This window comes from Nylanderia fulva, unplaced genomic scaffold (genome assembly GCF_048542155.1).
Source record: "Nylanderia fulva isolate GAGA-0341 unplaced genomic scaffold, ASM4854215v1 Scaffold29, whole genome shotgun sequence".
In the NCBI taxonomy this organism is placed as follows: Eukaryota; Metazoa; Arthropoda; class Insecta; order Hymenoptera; family Formicidae; genus Nylanderia; species Nylanderia fulva.
In genome coordinates, this window is record NW_028190358.1 from 2044952 (window position 1) to 2065317 (window position 20366).

A 20366-nucleotide genomic window follows, 5' to 3' on the forward strand; every position below is an offset into this window, starting at 1 on the left:
TATAATTATTTAAGTTTAAATTTCTCTTTTTATTAAAAAGCTTTTGTTAAATACACAAGTGTCGATCTAAAACGCTTAGCAGAAATTTGTACGTAGATTAAGAGAACGCAGTGATGTTTCACGTGAGAATATAATTATACGTCAAAACGCGAGAGCCTTTTCTCTCTATACACATATGCGCACGGTATATATACATATAATCCTGTTTTAAAAGTCATAGAACTATATTATGCACAGAGTGCTCGAATATTTTAACTGAATGCGCAGAATTCGTTGACAAAAAGATCATCCAGTAGATAGAGCGGTACAAAAGTGGCAACACGACGATACAGTATTCGATTAATAAAATTATATGACATAATAAGACGACACTTAATCGAAAACGCGGACACGTAATTATTTGTGTATACAATATCACCGGATATTGAAAAAATTCAGGAGAACGGAGCGAGTCTACACGTACAAATGACTCAACCCATACAGCACACAAGATTGCAGCAATATTGCAACAACATTGCAATATTGTACATTGCACAGCACTATTGCAGAAATATTATATAGGCATGATTTGCAATATAGTTTAAACAACGTTGCAGCAACATTTCAGAAATATTATGAAAATAAAATTCACGCAATAAATATTAGGTACAGACCATTCAGTCCGAACATGTATTTGGCCCATTTCCAATAATCCAATAGTAATATTACATATATATTTTATTGCATTATTGTTGTAATGTTATAAAACAATGTTTCTGAAAGCGGATATTTTACTATTGCTGCAACCTTGCAGCAAGATTGCTGCAACATTTCACAATGTTTATGCAATGTTGTAATATTGCAATGAAATGTTGCCACAATGCTGCTGCAATCTTGTTGTGCTGTATGGGAAAGAACATATCTGTACGTATACATGTATGTGTATTTGGTTTATAAATTAAGGCGGCGCGATGCATTTTTTAATCCGTTGACAAACGTGACATGGTCGCGCTAATCAAAATCCGATGCAGCAACGACCGCCGATTAAGGGATGGTCCCCTTCTGAAACGTCACGAATCCGCGACGGATGCGACGCAGTTGACCGATCGAACGGTTTTTGACATAGGTCCGCGATTGTGCCGACCTCTCTCCCTTTCACTCTATCTCCCTCTGTGTGTATACTTGGCATATACATATTTATACAGTGCTCGCTCGCGTCCCGCTTCCGTGTCCACGTCGATCGTCCCGGAGCGACACACGGTCGGCCGGTTTTACCCTCTACCCCGCAGATCCGTTTAAAATATGAAACGCACGCGGGAGGGCTAAAATCTGCAGGAAGTTTGTACAATGCAGTCAGACTGCGGGCTACGCCGCGAGAGAGGAAGCTGGTCAATTGAAAACGGGGTGACCGAGTTTCGAGCTCTCCCTCCTCTCCCCCGTTCCGTGTTTCATCCAGCAGCGTTCTGTTATTTTACTGCCTTAAAAACTTGGTGTATCGAGTTCTTCAATGAAACCGCCATAATCCTTTTCTTCAGCCACTTTCCGCTTCTTGACAGGATACAATCTCGTATCAACGTGATGAATCGTAAGGAAATAATCACGGCTAAATATCTGCGAGAAAACCGTGATCTGATTGAACTTGAACGTGTATGTGTGTGTGTGTGTGTGTGTGTGTGTGTGTGTGTGTATGAGAAAGACCATCGCAACAAATCAACGTCGCGATGACATAGTTTACTAGACTATGAAACTGCAATCGTTTCTACGCTAAAAACATCTCTAATTCACGTAAAATAATTCCGATGTGACTAAAAATAGCCATTGGATTTTTGAATAGAAAAAGAAGTACCGATATTTCTAAATACATAAAGTATCGCAATAAAGATTTATTCGATTGTGTGTTCGCATGTTGTAGATAAAATTTTATTTGTATAATAGAGAACGACGTTTTTGTCCTTTCTTATTTTCCTTATATGCATTTACACATATTTGGTGTAAAAATGTTTGTACCTGAAGATATTAACTAAAGCCGATTGCAAGTATAGATTAAAGATTAAAAGACAACTGCTTGAATTACTGAATTGCCGATGCTGCTTCAATGATCTGCACAAAACAGAAAGTAACAATTACTGGATTAATCAATATTTTAAAATTATATTCAAAACTTATATTAATGATAAAACACATTTATTTTCAAGTGTCTTCAAAAATTTGAATATTCGATTTTATCAAAAAATTTGACACCCAAATATTATCCAAAAACAAGAATAATTGTTGCATTATTTAGTCCTCGTATTTATTCATAACTTATAAAATGTGCGAATTATTATAAATTGTGTGTATCACGAATTATAATAAATTACCAACTATATAAAATTAATAAATAGTAGGCAAATTTAAATTTAGAATTAGTTAACAATAAGTAATCATTTTAATATAGTGTTAACTAAGTAAAACTGAGATTCTAATGCTTATAATACTTGTACAGTTCACATTTTACACATCCAACTTGAATATTTATATTTATGATATACATACGCTACATATTTGAATAGTTAAATATTATACACAATTTTATTCATTGTACGTAAACGCATATGTAAGTAATGTGAAAAAAAAACATAAACTTTAATATTTACCGCTTTTTCTATTATTTCGGTAAAGTTAGATCTAAAGGTTCATCATTCTCCTGACATTGGCTAAAATGCTGTTTGAAAACAGGAAGACGCCTGTCTTGAAAAATGCTTTTACATTTTGTGCATTGTTGTGTCTGCCAAAATGTGATATATTGATTAAGATGTGTAGCCATAAAGTCGTGATCTTCTTTTGTTATATCGTGCACTCTATATAAATGTCCTGAGAGATTTTTCCGTTTGGTCATCCAATAATTTTTTTCACAAAGTTTGCATATCATACGACTGTATTCAGAAGTGTCATGAAATATATGAAATAGTGATTCCCAACGTTCCGTTGAGTTTTCTGAAGTAATGTTGCGATACACTTCGTTGTGTGTCACGCGTAAATGATTCCTTGCACTGTATTTGTTAAGACAAAAGATACCAATGTATGTACTACATATAATGCATTTTACACGTTCAGCATCTTGTCGTATGAAATATTTTAATGCCCAGTCCCAGGCTCTCGGCGAGTGTGACATGATGTTCGTATTACAGATAGTGTACGACTAAATACAAAAGAAGATTATCTCAAGTAAAAGTACGAAGATAGAAGAAAGAGAAGGTCGCAAAAATATATACATATTATTTTTGTTTAAATGTAAATATTCATATAAAATCTAAATTTTCTCAAAAACATTGAATTTTAACTATTTGGTTACCTACATATTAATCTATATACGTTGGAATATAAATAGAAGAGACGTACATTATTATACTAAATCAAATCATTTTACTTGTGAGACTTTTTTATTTTTAATTACCTATATTACAATCAATTGATAATAATATAATTATTAATAATAATTGGCTAAGTAAAGCTGACTCTAATAAAAAGTAGCAAGTGTCATGCGTAGAAGTACATATGAATCTTTATTTAAATAAAAATATCGATACACATTCTAAATCTGCTTAGCATGTTTTAACATTAATGATTCGGTTATTTATTTATAATCGATTAGAGAAAGATTATATAAAGAGTTACACAATTGCAAATATTAAACAATAAGCACAAACACATTATTAATAGCAATTTCTCAGAGCATATTTGATTAACATAAATTTTGTTGAACTAATTAATTTAAATCATCAAGTTGATAAAAAGGAAAATGCGAAATATATTAGATAAATGTGAAAATAAATAAGATATACGTTATAATAGGTATCTGATAAAATTATTTGAATTATACAATTTACAAAACTTTTATTTTCGGTATTACAACAAACAAATGATAATTACTAATGACAATTAATAATTATATAAATAATTAATAATTTAATATGATTATAATAATAAAAATTTACAGTAAATCTACTTAAAGCTACATATCAAAATGACAAATGCAGATCGTCATCGATGATTCGTCATCAGGGATATACGTTTGCTTCTTTTTCATCTATTGAAATTATTTAAATTATCAAGCTCAAAATGTTTCTTACTGCAGCTTTTTACTGCAACTGATTTCTTAACTCTCTGTAGTAACATTTTCACCATCTTTTTTAAAACTATAAGTGTCTGGATTACTGAATGATCTGCACAGAATAAAAAGTAACAATTACTGGATTAATCAATATTTTAAAATTATATTCAAATCTTATATTAATAATGAAACATATTTATTAATCAAGTCTCTTCAAAAACTTAAATATTCGATATTATCAAAAATTTGACACCCAAATATTATCCAAAAACAAAAATAATTGTTGCATTATTTAGTCCTCGTATTTATTCATAACTTAAAAAAATTGCGAATTATTACAAATCGTGTATATAACGAATTATAATAAATTCCCAACTATATAAAATTAATAAATAGTAGGCAAATTTAAATTTAGAATTAGCTAACAATAAGTAATCATTTTAATATAGTATTAACTAAGTAAAACTGAGATTCTAATGCTTATAATACTTGTACAGTTCACATTTTACACATCCAACTTGAATATTTATATTTATGATATACATACGCTACATATTTGAATAGTTAAATATTATACACAATTTTATTCATTGTACGTAAACGCATATGTAAGTAATGTGAAAAAAAACATAAACTTTAATATTTACCGCTTTTTCTATTATTTCGGTAAAGTTAGATCTAAAGGTTCATCATATTCCCCTGACATTGGCTAAAATGCTGTTTGAAAACAGGAAGACGCCTGCCTTGAAAAATGCTTTTACATTGTGTGCATTGTTGTGTCTGCCAAAATGTGATATATTGATTAAGATGTGTAGCCATAAAGTCGTGATCTTCTTTTGTTATATCGTGCACTCTATATAAATGTCCTGTGAGATTTCCCGGTTGGTCATCCAAAAATTTTTTTCACAAATTTTGCATATCATACGACTGTATGTCAGAAGTGTCATGAAATGTATCAAATAGTGATTCCCAACGTTCCGTTGAGTTTTCTTAAGTAATGTTGCGATACACTTCGTTGTGTGTCCCGCGTAAATGATCCCTTGCACTGTTTTTGGAAAGAGAAAAGATACCAATGTATGTACTACATATAATGCATTTTACACGTTCAGCATCTTGTCGTATGAAATATTTTAATGCCCAGTCCCAGGCTCTCGGCGAGTGTGACATGATGTTCGTATTACAGGTAGTGTACGACTAAATACAAAAGAAGATTATCTCAAGTAAAAGTACGAAGATAGAAGAAAGAGAAGGTCGCAAAAATATATACATATTATTTTTGTTTAAATGTAAATATTCATATAAAATCTAAATTTTCTCAAAAACATTGAATTTTAACTATTTGGTTACCTACATATTAATCTATATACGTTGGAATATAAATAAAAGAGACGTACATTATTATACTAAATCAAATCATTTTACTTGTGAGACTTTTTCATTTTAATTACCTATATTACAATCAATTGATAATAATATAATTATTAATAATAATTGGCTAAGTAAAGCTGACTCTAATAAAAAGTAACAAGTGTCATGCGTAGAAGTACATATGAATCTTTATTTAAATAAAAATATCGATACACATTCTAAATCTGCTTAGCATGTTTTAACATTAATGATTCGGTTATTTATTTATAATCGATTAGAGAAAGATTATATAAAGAGTTACACAATTGCAAATATTAAACAATAAGCACAAACACATTATTAATAGCAATTTCTCAGAGCATATTTGATTAACATAAATTTTGTTAAACTAATTAATTTAAATCATTAAGTTGATAAAAAGGAAAATGCGAAATATATTAGATAAATGTAAAAATAAATAAGATATACGTTATAATAGGTATCTGATAAAATTATTTAAATTATACAATTTATAAAACTTTTATTTTCGGTATTACAACAAACAATTGATAATTACTAATGACAATTAATAATTATATAAATAATTAATAATTTAATATGATTATAATAATAAAAATTTACAGTAAATCTACTTAAAGTTACATATCAAAATGACAAATGCGGATCGTCATCGATGATTCGTCATCAGGGATATATGTTTGCTTCTTTTTCATCTATGAAATTATTTAAATTATCAAGCTCAAAATGTTTCTTACTGCAGCTTTTTACTGCAACTGATTTCTGTAGTAACATTTTCACCATCTTTTTTAAAACAATAAGTGCCTGGATTACTGAATGATCTGCACAGAATAAAAAGTAACAATTACTGGATTAATCAATATTTTAAAATTATATTCAAATCTTATATTAATAATGAAACATATTTATTATTCAAGTCTCTTCAAAAACTTAAATATTCGATATTATCAAAAATTTGACACCCAAATATTATCCAAAAACAAAAATAATTGTTGCATTATTTTGTCCTCGTATTTATTCATAACTTAGAAAAATTGCGAATTATTACAAATCGTGTATATAACGAATTATAATAAATTACCAATTATATAAAATTAATAAATAGTAGACAAATTTAAATTTAGAATTAGTTAACAATATAATTAATCATATTTTAATATAGTATTAACTAAGTAAAACTGAGATTCTAATGGTTATAATACTTGTACAGTTGAAATTTTACACATCCGACTTGAATATTTATATTTATGATATACATATGCTACATATTTGAATAGTTAAATATATTATACACAATTTTATTCGTTGTACGTAAACGCATATGTGAGTAATGTGAAGAAAAACATAAACTGTAGTACTTACTGCTTTTTCTATTATTTCGGTAAAGTTAGATCTAAAGGTTCATCATTCCCCTGACATTGGCTAAAATGCTGTTTGAAAACAGGAAGACGCCTGTCTTGAAAAATGTTTTTACATTTTGTGCATTGTTGTGTCTGCCAAAATGTGATATATTGATTAAGATGTGTAGCCATAAAGTCGTGATCTTTATTTGTTATTATGTGCACTCCTTTTAAATGTTTTGTGATGTGTTCCTGTTTGATCATACGAAAATCTCTTTCACAAATTCTGCACTTCATATAACTGTCTTTATTGTCTTTAAATATATTAAATAGTGATTATCAACGTTCTGTTGAGTTTTCTGAAGTAATGTTGCGATACACTTCGTTGTGGTCATTACTTAAATGTATGTTTGCACTGCGTTTGCTAAGAGTAAAAGAAACAATTATTGAAGCACATATAATGCATTTTACACGTTCAGCATCTTGTCGTATGAAATATTTTAATGCCCAGTCCCAGGCTCTCGGTAAGTGTGACATGATGTTCATATTACAGATAGTGTACGACTAAATACAAAAGAAGATTATCTCAAGTAAAAGTACGAAGATAGAAGAAAGAGAAGGTCGCGAAAATATATACATATTATTTTTGTTTAAATGTAAATATTGATATAAAATCTAAATTTCTTCAAAAACATTGAATTTTAACTATTTGGTTACCTACATATTAATCTATATACGTTGGAATATAAATTGAAGAGACGTACATTATTATACTAAATCAAATCATTTTATTTGTGAGACTTTTTCATTTTTAATTACCTATATTACAATCAATTAATAATAATATAATTATTAATAATAATTGGCTAAGTAAAGCTGACTCTAATAGAAAGTAGCAAGTGTCGTGCGTAGAAGTACATATGAATCTTTATTTAAATAAAAATATTGATACACATTTTAAATCTGCTTAGCATGTTTTAACATTAATGATTTGGTTATTTATTTATAATCGATTACAGAAAGATTATATAAAGAGTTACACAATTGCAAATATTAAACAATAAGCACAAACACTATTATTAATAGCAATTTCTCAGAGCATATTTGATTAACATAAATTTTGTTAAACTAATTAATTTAAATCATTAAGTTGATAAAAAGGAAAATGCGAAATATATTAGATAAATGTGAAAATAAATAAGATATACGTTATAATAGGTATCTGATAAAATTATTTGAATTATACAATTTATAAAACTTTTATTTTCGGTATTACAACAAACAAATGATAATTACTAATGACAATTAATAATTATATAAATAATTAATAATTTAATATGATTATAATAATAAAAATTTACAGTAAATCTACTTAAAGTTACATATCAAAATGACAAATGCAGATCGTCATCGATGATTCGTCATCAGGGATATACGTTTGCTTCTTTTTCATCTTTGAAATTATTTAAATTATCAAGCTCAAAATGTTTCTTACTGCAGCTTTTTACTGCAACTGATTATTGTGGTATAACAGTTTCAGCATCTTTTTTAAAACTTAAAGTGCTTGAATTGCTGAATGATCTGTACAGAATAAAAAGTAACAATTACTGGATTAATCAATATTTTAAAATTATATTTAAATCTTATATTAATAATGAAACATATTTATTATTCAAGTCTCTTCAAAAACTTAAATATTCGATATTATCAAAAATTTGACACCCAAATATTATCCAAAAACAAGAATAATTGTTGCATTATTTAGTCTTCGTATTTATTCATAACTTATAAAATGTGCGAATTATTATAAATTGTGGGTATCACGAATTATCATAAATTACCGACTATAAGATTAATAAATAGTAGACAAATTTAAATTTAGAATTAGTTAACAATATAATTAATCATATTTTAATATAGTATTAACTAAGTAAAACTGAGATTCTAATGGTTATAATACTTGTATAGTTGAAATTTTACACATCCGACTTGAATATTTATATTTATGATATACATATGCTACATATTTGAATAGTTAAATATATTATACACAATTTTATTCGTTGTACGTAAACTCATATGTGAGTAATGTGAAGAAAAACATAAACTGTAGTACTTACTGCTTTTTCTATTATTTCGGTAAAGTTAGATCTAAAGGTTCATCATTCCCCTGACATTGGTTAAAATGCTGTATGAAAACAGGAAGACGCGTGTCTTGAAAAATCCTTTTACATTTTGTGCATTGTTTTGTCTGCCAAAATGTGATATATTGATTAAGATGTGTAGCCATAAAGTCGTGATCTTTCTTTGTTATTTCGTGCACTTTTTTTAAATGTTTTGTGATGTGTTCCTGTTTGGTCATACGAAAATCTCTTTTACAAATTCTGCACTTCATATAACTGTCTTCATTGTGTTTAAATGTATTAAATAGTGATTCCCAATGTTCTGTTGAGTTTTCTGAAGTAATGTTGCGATACCTTTCGTTGTGGTCCTTATTTAAATGTCTCTTTGCACTGTCTTTGCTAAGAGTAAAAGGAACAATTATTGAAGCACATAGATTGCATTTTGCATTTCTATCATCTATTTGTGTAAAATATTTTAATGCCCAGTCCCAGATTCTCGGTAAGTGTGACATGATGTTCGTATTACAGATAGTTGTACGACTAAATACAAAAGAAGATTATCTCAAGTAAAAGTACGAAGATAGAAGAAAGAGAAGGTCGCGAAAATATATACATATTATTTTTGTTTAAATGTAAATATTGATATAAAATCTAAATTTCTTCAAAAACATTGAATTTTAACTATTTGGTTACTTACATATTAATCTATATACGTTGGAATATAAATTGAAGAGACGTATTGTACATTATTATACTAAATCAAATCATTTTACTTGTGAGACTTTTTCATTTTTAATTACCTATATTACAATCAATTGATAATAATATAATTATTAATAATAATTGGCTAAGTAAAGCTGACTCTAATAGAAGGTAGCAAATGTCGTGCGTAGAAGTACATATGATTCTTTGTTTAAATAAAACTATCGATACACATTCCAAATCTGCTTAGCATGTTTTAACATTAATGATTTGGTTATTTATTTATAATCGATTAGAGAAAGATTATATAAAGAGTTACACAATTGCAAATATTAAACAATAAGCGCAAACATATTATTAATAGCAATTTCTCACAGCATATTTGATTAACATAAATTTTGTTAAACTAATTAATTTAAATCATCAAGTTGATAAAAAGGAAAATGCGAAATAAATTAGTTGAATGTGGAAATAAATAAGATATACGTTATAATAGTTATCTGATAAAATTATTTGATGTATACAATTTATAAAACTTTTATTTTCGGTATTACAACAAACAAATGATAATTACTAATGACAATTAATAATTATATAAATAATTAATAATTTAATATGATTATAATAATAATAATATTTAGTAAATCTACTTAAAGTTACATATCAAAATGACAAATACAGATCGTCATCGACGATTCGTCATCAGGGATATACGTTTGCTTCTTTTTGATCTTTGAAATTATTTAAATTATCAAGCTCAAAATGTTTCTTACTGCAGCTTTTTACTGTAACTGATTATTGTGGTATAATAGTTTCAGCATCTTTTTTAAAACTTAAAGTGCTTGAATTGCTGAATGATCTGTACAGAATAAAAAATAACAATTACTGGATTAATCAATATTATAAAATTATATTCAAATCTTATATTAATAATGAAACACATTTATTATTCAAGTCTCTTTAAAAACTTAAATATTCGATATCAAAAATTTGACACCCAAATATTATCCAAAAACAAGAATAATTGTTGCATTATTTAGTCTTCGTATTTATTCATAACTTATAAAATGTGCGAATTATTATAAATTGTGGGTATCACGAATTATCATAAATTACCGACTATAAGATTAATAAATAGTAGACAAATTTAAATTTAGAATTAGTTAACAATATAATTAATCATATTTTAATATAGTATTAACTAAGTAAAACTGAGATTCTAATGGTTATAATACTTGTATAGTTGAAATTTTACACATCCGACTTGAATATTTATATTTATGATATACATACGCTACATATTTGAATAGTTAAATATTATACTCAATTTTATTCATTGTACGTAAACGCATATGTGAGTAATGTGAAAAAAAACTTAAACTGTAATACTTACTGCTTTTTCTATTATTTCGTTAAAGTTTAATTTGAAGATTCATCATATTCCCCTGACATTGGCTAAAATGCTGTTTGAAATCAGAAAGACGCGTGTCTTGAAAAATCCTTTTACATTTCGTGCATTGTTGTGTCTGCCAAAATGTGATATATTGATTAAAATGTGTAGCCATAAATTCCTGATCTTCCTTTGTTATATCGTGTATTTTATGTAAATGTTGTGTGAGTTTGTCCTGTTTGCTCATACAATAATCTCTTCCACAAATTGTGCACTTCATATAACTGTCTTCATTGTCTTTAAATGTATTAAATAGTGATTCCCAACGTTTTGTTGAGTTTTCTGAAGTAATGTTGCGATACGTTTCGTTGTGGTCCTTACTTAAATGTCTCTTTGCACTGTCTCTGCTAAGAGTAAAAGGAACAATTATTGAAGCACATATATTGCATTTTGCATTTCTATCATCTATTTGTGTAAAATATTTCAATGCCCAGTCCCAGGCTCTCGGCGAGTGTGACATGATGTTCGTATTACAGATAGTGTACGACTAAATACAAAAGAAGATTATCTCAAGTAAAAGTACGAAGATAGAAGAAAGAGGAGGTCGCAAAAATATATACATATTATTTTTATTTAAATGTAAATATTCATATAAAATCTAAATTTCCTCAAAAACTTTGAATTTTAACTATTTGCTTACTTACATATTAATCTATATACGTTGGAATATAAATTAAAGAGACGTACATTATTATATTAAATCAAATCATTTTATTTGTGAGACTTTTTTATTTTTTATTACCTATATTACAATCAATTGATAATAATATAATTATTAATAATAATTGGCTAGGTAAAACTGACTCTAATAGAAAGTAGCAAGTGTCGTGCGTAGAAGTACATATAATTCTTTATTTAAATAAAACTATCGATACACATTCCAAATCTGCTCAGCATGTTTTAACATTAATGATTTGGTTATTTATTTATAATCGATTACAGAAAGATTATATAAAGAGTTACACAATTGCAAATATTAAACAATAAGCCCAAACATATTATTAATAGCACTTTCTCACAGCATATTTGATTAACATAAATTTTGTTAAACTAATTAATTTAAATCATCAAGTTGATAAAAACGAAAATGCGAAATAAATTAGTTGAATGTGAAAATAAATAAGATATACGTTATAATAGTTATCTGATAAAATTATTTGATGTATACAATTTATAAAACTTTTATTTTCGGTATTACAACAAACAAATGATAATTATTAATAACAATTAATAATTATATAAATAATTAATAATTTAATATGATTATAATAATAAAAATTTTCAGTAAATCTACTTAAAGTTACATATCAAAATGACAAATGCAGATCGTCATCGATGATTCGTCATCAAAGATATACGTTTGCTTCTGTTTCATCTTTAAAATTATTTAAATTATCAAGCTCAAAATGTTTCTTACTGCAGCTTTTTACTGTAACTGATTATTGTGGTATAATAGTTTCAGCATCTTTTTTAAAACTTAAAGTGCTTCAATTGCTGAATGATCTGTACAGAATAAAAAATAACAATTACTGGATTAATCAATATTATAAAATCATATTCAAATCTTATATTAATAATGAAACACATTTATTATTCAAGTCTCTTTAAAAACTTAAATATTCGATATCAAAAATTTGACACCCAAATATTATCCAAAAACAAGAATAATTGTTGCATTATTTAGTCTTCGTATTTATTCATAACTTATAAAATGTGCGAATTATTATAAATTGTGTGTATCACGAATTATCATAAATTACCGACTATAAGATTAATAAATAGTAGACAAATTTAAATTAAAATTAGTTAACAATATAATTAATCATATTTTAATATAGTATTAACTAAGTAAAACTGAGATTCTAATGGTTATAATACTTGTATAGTTGAAATTTTACACATCCGACTTGAATATTTATATTTATGATATACATATGCTACATATTTGAATAGTTAAATATATTATACACAATTTTATTCGTTGTACGTAAACGCATATGTGAGTAATGTGAAGAAAAACATAAACTGTAGTACTTACTGCTTTTTCTATTATTTCGGTAAAGTTAGATCTAAAGGTTCATCATTCTCCTGACATTGGTTAAAATGCTGTTTGAAAACAGAAAGACGCCTGTTTTGAAAAATCCTTTTACATTTTGTGCATTGTTGTGTCTGCCAAAATGTGATATATTGATTAAGATGTGTAGCCATAAAGTAGTGATCTTTCTTTGTTATTTCGTGCACTACTTTTAAATGTTTTGTGATGTGTTCCTGTTTGATCATACGAAAATCTCTTTCACAAATTCTGCACTTCATATAACTGTCTTTATTGTCTTTAAATATATTAAATAGTGATTCCCAACGTTCTGTTGAGTTTTCTGAAGTAATGTTGCGATACACTTCGTTGTGGTCATTACTTAAATGTATGTTTGCACTGCGTTTGCTAAGAGTAAAAGAAACAATTATTGAAGCACATATATTGCATTTTACACGTTCAGCATCTTGTCGTATGAAATATTTTAATGCCCAGTCCCAGGCTCTCGGTAAGTGTGACATGATGTTCGTATTACAGATAGTGTACGACTAAATACAAAAGAAGATTATCTCAAGTAAAAGTACGAAGATAGAAGAAAGAGAAGGTCGCGAAAATATATACATATTATTTTTGTTTAAATGTAAATATTGATATAAAATCTAAATTTCTTCAAAAACATTGAATTTTAACTATTTGGTTACTTACATATTAATCTATATACCTTGGAATATAAATTGAAGAGACGTACATTATTATACTAAATCAAATCATTTTATTTGTGAGACTTTTTCATTTTTAATTACCTATATTACAATCAATCGATAATAATATAATTATTAATAATAATTAACTAAGTAAAGCTGACTCTAATAAAAAGTAGCAAGTGTCATGCGTAGAAGTACATATGAATCTTAATTTAAATAAAAATATCGATACACATTCTAAATCTGCTTAGCATGTTTTAACATTAATGATTCGGTTATTTATTTATAATCGATTAGAGAAAGATTATATAAAGAGTTACACAATTGCAAATATTGTATTAAACAATAAGCACAAACACATTATTAATAGCAATTTCTCAGAGCATATTTGATTAACATAAATTTTGTTAAACTAATTAATTTAAATCATTAAGTTGATAAAAAGGAAAATGCGAAATATATTAGATAAATGTGAAAATAAATAAGATATACGTTATAATAGTTATCTGATAAAATTATTTGATGTATACAATTTATAAAACTTTTATTTTCGATATTACAACAAACAAATGATAATTACTAATGACAATTAATAATTATATAAATAATTAATAATTTAATATGATTATAATAATAAAAATTTACAGTAAATCTACTTAAAGTTACATATCAAAATGACAAATGCAGATCGTCATCGATGATTCGTCATCAGGGATATACATTTGCTTCTTTTTCATCTTTGAAATTATTTAAATTATCAAGCTCAAAATGTTTCTTACTGCAGCTTTTTACTGCAACTGATTTTTGTAGTAACATTTTCACCATCTTTTTTAAAACTATAAGTTTCTGGATTACTGAATGATCTGCACAGAATAAAAAGTAACAATTACTGGATTAATCAATATTTTAAAATTATATTCAAATCTTATATTAATAATGAAACATATTTATTATTCAAGTCTCTTCAAAAACTTAAATATTCGATATTATCAAAAATTTGACACCCAATTATTATCCAAAAACAAGAATAATTGTTGCATTATTTAGTCTTCGTATTTATTCATAACTTATAAAATGTGCGAATTATTATAAATTGTGTATATAACGAATTATAATAAATTACCAACTATATAAAATTAATAAATAGTAGACAAATTTAAATTTAGAATTAGTTAACAATATAATTAATCATATTTTAATATAGTATTAACTAAGTAAAACTGAGATTCTAATGGTTATAATACTTGTATAGTTGAAATTTTACACATCCGACTTGAATATTTATATTTAAGATATACATATGCTACATATTTGAATAGTTAAATATATTATACACAATTTTATTCGTTGTACGTAAACGCATATGTGAGTAATGTGAAGAAAAACATAAACTGTAGTACTTACTGCTTTTTCTATTATTTCGGTAAAGTTAGATCTAAAGGTTCATCATTCCCCTGACATTGGCTAAAGTGCTGTTTGAAAACAGGAAGACGCGTGTCTTGGAAAATGCTTTTACATTTTGTGCATTGTTGTGTCTGCAAAAATGTGATATATTGATTAAGATGTGTAGCCATAAAGTCGTGATCTTTCTTTGTTATTTCGTGCACTCTTTTTAAATGTTGTGTGATGTTTTCCTGTTTGATCATACGAAAATTTCTTTCACAAATTCTGCACTGCATATAACTGTCTTCATTGTCTTTAAATATATTAAATAGTGATTCCCAACGTTCTGTTGAGTTTTCTGAAGTAATGTTGCGATACCTTTCGTTGTGGTTATTACTTGAATGTATCTTTGCATTGTTTTTGCTAAGAATAAAAGGAACAATTATTGAAGCACATATATTGCATTTTGCATTTCTATCATCTATTTGTGTGAAATATTTTAATGCCCAGTCCCAGGCTCTCGGTAAGCGTGACATGATGTTCGTATTACAGATAGTGTACGACTAAATACAAAAGAAGATTATCTCAAGTAAAAGTACGAAGATAGAAGAAAGAGAAGGTCGCGAAAATATATACATATTATTTTTGTTTAAATGTAAATATTGATATAAAATCTAAATTTCCTCAAAAACATTGAATTTTAACTATTTGGTTACTTACATATTAATCTATATACGTTGGAATATAAATTGAAGAGACGTACATTATTATACTAAATCAAATCATTTTATTTGTGAGACTTTTTCATTTTTAATTACCTATATTACAATCAATTGATAATAATATAATTATTAATAATAATTGGCTAAGTAAAGCTGACTCTAGTAGAAAGTAGCAAGTGTCGTGCGTAGAAGTACATATGAATCTTTATTTAAATAAAAATATTGATACACATTTTAAATCTGCTTAGCATGTTTTAACATTAATGATTCGGTTATTTATTTATAATCGATTAGAGAAAGATTATATAAAGAGTTACACAATTGCAAATATTAAACAATAAGCACAAACATATTATTAATAGCACTTTCTCACAGCATATTTGATTAACATAAATTTTGTTAAACTAATTAATTTAAATCATCAAGATGATAAAAAGAAAAATGCAAAATAAATTAGTTGAATGTGAAAATAAATAAGATATACGTTATAATAGTTATCTGATAAAATTATTTGATGTATACAATTTATAAAACTTTTATTTTTGGTATTACAACAAACAATTGATAATTATTAATAACAATTAATAATTATATAAATAATTAATAATTTAATATGATTATAATAATAATAAAAATTTACAGTAAATCTATTTAAAGTTACATATCAAAATGACAAATACAGATCGTCATCGACGATTTGTCATCAGGGATATACGTTTGCTTTTTTTTCATCTTTGAAATTATTTAAATTATCAAGCTCAAAATGTTTCTTACTGCAGCTTTTTACTGCAACTGATTATTGTAGTATAACAGTTTCAGCATCTTTTTTAAAACTTAAAGTGCTTGAATTGCTGAATGATCTGTACAGAATAAAAAGTAACAATTACTGGATTAATCAATATTTTAAAATTATATTCAAATCTTATATTAATAATGAAACACATTTATTATTCAAGTCTTTTCAAAAACTTAAATATTCGATATTATCAAAAATTTGACACCCAAATATTATTCAAAAACAAAAATAATTGTTGCATTATTTAGTTCTCGTATTTATTCATAACTTAGAAAAATTGCGAATTATTACAAATTGTGTGTATCACAAATTATCATAAATTACAAACTATAAGATTAATAAATAGCTGGCAAATTTAAATTTAGAATTAGCTAAGTAATCATATTTTAATATAGTATTAGCTAAGTAAAACTGAGATTCTAATGCTTATAATACTTGTACAGTTCACATTTTACACATCCGACTTGAATATTTATATTTATGATATACATACGCTACATATTTGAATAGTTAAATATTATACACAATTTTATTCATTGTACGTTAACGCATATGTGAGTAATGTGAAGAAAAACATAAACTTTAATATTTACCGCTTTTTCTATTATTTCGGTAAAGTTAGATCTAAAGGTTCATCATATTCCCCTGACATTGGCTAAAATGCAGTTTGAAATTAGAAAGACGCCTGTCTTGAAAAGTTTTTTTACAGATTGTGCATGGTTATATCTGCCAAAATATGATATATTGATTAAGATGTGTAGCCAAAAAGTCGTGATCTTCCTTTGTTATATTGTGCACCCTATATAAATGTCCTGTGAGGTTTTCCCGTTTGATCATACGATTCTCTCCTTCACAAATTTGGCACTTCATATAACTGTTTTCATCGTCTTTAAATGTATCAAATAGTGATTCCCAACGTTCTGTTGAGTTTTTTGAAGTAATGTTGCAATACACTTTATTGTGTCTTCCGCGTAAATGATTCTTTGCATTGACTTTGGAAAGAAAAAAGATACGAATGTATGCACTACATATAACGCATTTTGCACGTTCAGCATCTTGTCGTATGTAATATTTCCATGCCCAGTCCCGGGCTCTCGGTGAGTGTGACATGATGTTCGTATTACAGATAGTGTACGACTAAATACAAAAGATTATTCCAAGTTAAAGTATACGAAGATAGAGAAAAGAGGAGAAGATCGCAGAAGTACATACACATTATTATTTGTTCATGTAAATATTGATATAGTTTAAATATCTCTTAATTTTAATACTGTTTGGTTATTAATTTATATAATAGAACAAAATTATGGAAATGGTTATGTAGTTGTACATAAATCCGAATCGAATAATTATAATACTTGTATAGAAATGTATGAGTATGCAGATACATTACAAATTACAAATCGAAGAGCGTGTAAAATCTAGACGATAGCAAAGATAAACTACAATTGGTTATATATAACATTTATAATTCTAAAATTAATTCACAGCCTTGCGACTTGAAACCGAATTAAATAATTCTCATGTTTCAGACATCTTGCATTATTATAAATTACTAATTATATTAATAATATATTTAATTTAATAGTTATTAAAGTAATTATAAATTTTGTTAAAATTGTTTGATGTTACACATCAAAAAAGCAAAAATAAATCATTGTTTTTCAGAGGTGCGTGATGATTTTCTCTTTTCATAAAATCAAAAATTAATATTGTGTTCATCATGATGAAAAAATATTTCAATATCATCCTGATGTTTAATTTTTAGATGTTTTTATTATATTTGAGTCGTATCTTTAAAGAGTATATGCTGCCTTATACATGTTACATGATGCCTGATTGCCATGTTGTGTAAAATACTTCCACTGTCAGCTATACTGTGACAATAACATGGTATTTCGATCATACTTTGTATCACAAATCGGGCACCACTAAATACAAAAGAAAAATTATTGCCATATATATAGAAATACTACCCGTCAAGAGATACATACTTTATTAAAAGAAATAGATCTATTTCTAATAGTTAGCTAAATGTAATTTCAAATTTCGAGTAAGGACAATTTATTCCACGCTTTATCAGAATTTTTGTGTTCATTATTTTTACATATATATATATATATATATATATGTGTGTGTATATATATATATATATATATATATTACTTGTTATCTTATTGTATATGATATATGAATAATTGTACAGTAATTATATAATAACAAATTGATAATAAAAAATAATAAAACATAGTAAAAATAATTAGCATATATTATAATTAAATTACATCTACACAAATAGAAATGTTTTCACTAGTGTCGATATACAGTTAAACAGATTATCCGTATATTTAAGTATTTGAGAAATATTTGCGCACACGTCACTAATTGCTTGTTGATATTATAGGATAAAAGCTTGACGCGGTACAATGGCGTATACATATAACGTCGATATCGGGATAGAAAGGATTAAAACGCGGCGCCACGTGAAATACGTTTACTATCTTGTTACAACGTCAATCAAAACGCACGGCAATAAATCATCAGCGTATCATATCCCACGGATCATATACCGAAAACTCCATACCGTATATATGTTGATAGTGCGTTAGAGATAGGCACGTTACAATATTATCTTGCAGTAAATGTAATAAATTTTCGTAACGCCGGCAGGTATTTTATATGCGAAATATTTATCGCGCGCGCGCGTGGTTAGATATCCAAAATTAAATCGTTCGCGCCATCAGGCGCACATAATAAAGAGACAGCGCGGTGTCGGCTATCGCCACTGAGAACTCGGTAAAATCGAGAGGATATCGTTTGAATAGAGTGTACTCGGTCCTATTCGCCCCTTAAATTCACCATCCTTTCGTCGTCGTCGTCGTCGTCGTCGTCGTCGTCGTCGTCGTTTCTGGCTTCCGTCTGGCGCGAGCTCTTATTAAAGGTGGCGATTTATCGCTAGTAATAATGGTGCGGTCTGGTGCTGCTTGGCGGCGAATATCTCCCGCCAAGCTTCCCTCGGTCGAGCAAGCTCGCAAGATCGTCGCGCGAAGAGGAAGAGGTCAGAAACTGGAAAGTAAGGGTTTATTCGTAGTAACCCCTCATTCCTGGAAGAGGGAGGACGAAGGGTAGTGTGTTATCAAGCGTGCGCTAAGCGCGCGTATGCGTTTGCCTGGGTAGATTAACAATTCCTGACATTTTAGTGGCGCTCCGGATGCGTTAACGCCACTTCAAGTACCATAGTGCTCGGCTGTAACGAGCTCCAGGATTGATTAACCGCCCCTGTCGAGCGACCCGCAACTACGGACTACTACGTGCTTCTCTAAGCAAACGAGACGACGGCCCGACGAAAGATGCTTGGAACTTATAATTACCGCTTGATTAATTGCCATTTTGACAGATAACTCGGAAACGGAGAGAATTTTTCACCGACTCGTCGTCGTCGTTGTGCAACGAACGGTCTACTGTGTATATATGCGTCGATTAATCTTCTGAAAATATCGGACTATGTAAATTAGTCGACTGTCTGCCGACTTTACGAACAACCATCGGACAGACCCGACAGTTCAAGTTAAAATCTGGAAAATAGAAAATATTCATCACAATGAAAGAATGCATATAACAAGAACGAATGCATATCGCGGATTCCTCCGCGAATT

The 20366-nt window shown here is 27.7% G+C and overlaps 1 protein-coding gene and 2 long non-coding RNA genes across 3 annotated transcripts in view; 1 reads left to right on the forward strand and 2 right to left on the reverse strand.

Annotated features, from left to right (window-relative positions):
- The window catches only part of Ten-m (teneurin transmembrane protein Ten-m), a 521036-nt gene that overhangs the window by 57736 nt on the left and 442934 nt on the right, over positions 1-20366 (forward strand). The gene's annotated exons all lie outside the window — the stretch shown is intronic.
- Positions 5947-7344, reverse strand: LOC146722672 (uncharacterized). The gene is made up of 2 exons (XR_014925007.1): positions 6821-7344; positions 5947-6279 (listed from the first exon to the last, which is right to left on the reverse strand). It is a non-coding gene; the product is annotated as an uncharacterized LOC146722672 (long non-coding RNA).
- On the reverse strand, positions 8045-9435 carry LOC146722673 (uncharacterized). The gene is made up of 2 exons (XR_014925016.1): positions 8919-9435; positions 8045-8379 (listed from the first exon to the last, which is right to left on the reverse strand). It is a non-coding gene; the product is annotated as an uncharacterized LOC146722673 (long non-coding RNA).